Source organism: Chiloscyllium plagiosum, unplaced genomic scaffold, assembly GCF_004010195.1.
Source record: "Chiloscyllium plagiosum isolate BGI_BamShark_2017 unplaced genomic scaffold, ASM401019v2 scaf_26470, whole genome shotgun sequence".
Classification (NCBI taxonomy): domain Eukaryota; kingdom Metazoa; phylum Chordata; class Chondrichthyes; order Orectolobiformes; family Hemiscylliidae; genus Chiloscyllium; species Chiloscyllium plagiosum.
Genome location: NW_025197393.1, coordinates 1 through 2,900, shown reverse-complemented (window position 1 = coordinate 2,900; position 2,900 = coordinate 1). Strand labels below are relative to the sequence as shown.

The 2,900-nt window shown below is 43.9% G+C and overlaps 1 non-coding gene across 1 annotated transcript; it reads left to right on the top strand.

The window, feature by feature from the left end:
* The first annotated feature begins 2,270 nt into the window (after window positions 1–2,270).
* Window positions 2,271–2,362, top strand: trnar-ucu. Its single transcript is given in 2 exon segments — window positions 2,271–2,307; window positions 2,327–2,362. It is a non-coding gene; the product is annotated as a tRNA-Arg (tRNA).
* Window positions 2,363–2,900: the final 538 nt, after the last annotated feature.

Sequence of the window (2,900 nt, the reverse complement as noted above, 5' to 3'; positions counted from 1 at the left end):
AATCTCCAGACTCCAGCATCGAGCCTCATTAATTATGGTGGGGGACTCACAGTCATCTTGACAAAGTCGCTTGAATGTATATGATTTGCCTTTGAGTGGAAAAGTGAACCAGAATTGACTTTCTGGGTGTACCGGTACACTAAAGAAGACATTTGATAAATCCATAGCAGAGAACCATTTACTGTCAGGTGGAATTTGAACTCATATAGTACAAGGATTAGGAACATTTGCGGCGGGCGGAATAACAGCATAATTGACTACCTGCAGGTCATGAACAAAGCTCCGCTTCCCCGATTCACCTGGAATGTTTGCCTTTTTGAACAGAAAAATGGGCGGTCTCACCGGTGATTATCCACAGGGAATTATCACTAAAGCTTTCAGGAGGGATGCAAAGTAGTATCCTTTGGCAGCCTCGTGTTTTAACGGGTCTCGTGCTCTGCATGGACGATACTCAGACTTCTGGGCTATTCTTATGGTTCACAGCTTCCTATAAACCCCACATCACGTTTGCCTTTTGCCCTGCACTCAGTAGGGACCCTTCTTAATCTTGGGTACGAGACATCTACCATACCTAATCTCCAGGCTACTCTCTTGGCGGGGGTTACCTGGACTGGTCTATCTGCCTGAGTTAGCCAATTTAGTTTCTTCATATCTGTCCTTATGTGTGCATTGAATCAGGTACGCACATCGCCGCTGACAACACAATCTTTCGTTTTTTTGTGCCTGCAGTATGCATCGTCTCAAATCCTGCCATCTCTCGCTGGATGCCTTCGCCAATGGTACGTGAGGAAAGGTGCCTTCCACATCAAAAGGATTTTTTTTTCTCATTCCTTGACTGTTTGTCCATGATATGGTAGTTTACTGGCCTTGTATGTCTGCTATTATTTCAGTTTAACTTTACATTATTATCTCTCTGTCTGCAACACATGCCTCTGCAAAGTCAGGTAATTACTTATTTGTTTCCCTGTTCTTTTATTGGATTCAAAATAAATGTTAATTTACCATTACAATGGACATCACATTATTTTACAGGTTGCAGCAACAGCGAAGTGCCTGTACTGCATTGTAACGTTCGATGTTGTCAGTTACATTTCCTGCTGGTTTCAGATATCTCTCCTCACTCTGGAAGCTCCCGGTCGCATATTCCAGAGATTTGTCTGCACTTCAGTTAATCGAGGCAACTGTAATTCCTGCTCAGAATGTGATCTCTCTCCAATGGAGAGAGGAAAATAAAGTCGGTGACAAAGCTGAGATCACTTACGTTCTGTCCAGAATCAACAAAAACTATCCCGATCTTCCAGTCTCCTATAACTTCAACATTACACTGTGTTCTCACCCTTCAGGCTCTCTGCTTCTATTCCTGATGAAGGGCTGTTGCCCGAAACGTCGATTTCACTGCTCCTCGGATGCTGCCTGAACTGCTGTGCTTTTCCAGCCCCACTCAAATCTAGACACTGTGTTCCCAGGCCATCATTTCAGTCTGTGGTTTGCTGCAGTGCTCCTTCAAGACACAACACAAGCTGGAAGACACGCAACTCATTTTCTACCGACACACCATGAAAGCTTTAGGACCCAACATCACGTTCAATCATTTTAGAAACCGTCTGCCCTCTTACACATTCTTCACCCACCCTCCCTTCCCATTAGTTCTGAAGACGGTTCGTTGGACTCGAAGCGTTAACTTTCCTTCCTCATCAGAGATAGACAAGAGCTGCTGATTTTGTTCAGACCTTTTGGCTTTTCTTCTGAGAACTTTGTTTTTCTGTTGTAATCGCCAGATACTGGAAGCGTCTGAATGCAGGAGGAGAATTTCACAGGAGATGAAAAGAATGGAAAGGGTTTGACCACTCCCATTGTGAAGGTACACGAGCTAGGCTGGGGATGTTGCTCTCAGCACAGAGAAGGCTGAATAAGAAACCGATTAACGTGCTCATTTTATGAAGAGGATAAATATGTTTGACAGGGATAAGCCTGTATTGGGAAGGAACAGAGTAACATAAATGAAACACAGAAGACAAGGAGGAGATTTAGGAAGAATACTTTCACCTATAGAGTATTGATTATCTGGAAATCATTATCTGAACATGTGGTAAAGGTAAGTGTCATGCGAACGTTTCAGCAGTCTGTAGCCGAACACGTGATGAGCCAGAACATGAGTGGAGAAGGACCAGGTATCAGAAAGTGTGACGAGGTCAGACAGGCGCGAGATGGGTGTCCTGAATGCAATGCGTCAAAGGCAAACTAGTGTGCTTAAAGCTAACAGCTGGTGCGGCTCTGTGGCGCAATGGAAAGCGCGTTGGACTTCTACATCTCTATTCAGGTTGCTATTCAAAGGTTGTGGGTTCGAATCCCATCAGAGTCGTGTTTTAATTTATGTTTTGCAAAGTGGTCAGACCAGACTCGGCTGCTCATCTGCAAAACCAGTAATATTCGTGCATAAACCTAACTGTCTCGAAACGGTTTACATTATCGATGTCTATTTATGGTAGAGATCGATAAATACCTGTTAGACAGTACGATGTTGTGGATGGGCTGGAAAAAGACATAAAATTGTTCTATGAGCCATGATGATATCAAATTACGTGGCAGGACAGGATCGGTGTTAAGAATGGCCTCCTTCTGCACCTTTGTGCCTGTGCCATTTCTGGCCAAGGTTTTAAAATAATCACAATGAGGACAATATGAATTAAACGCCAAATAATATTTTGGTCTCATCTCCACTTCGCTACCCTCCCGGCTGGAATAGACAGCTCTTGTTTCAGCTTTAGATCATACAGCGGAGGATTCTCACAAGTTGTCCTTCAGGCTGAATGTTCCTTCACATAGGTTTCCAAGTGGATACATGGAGCAAGCAATTGCATGGAATAAGGGGCAGATTTCCCCTTTGCTGGGCTGGAATT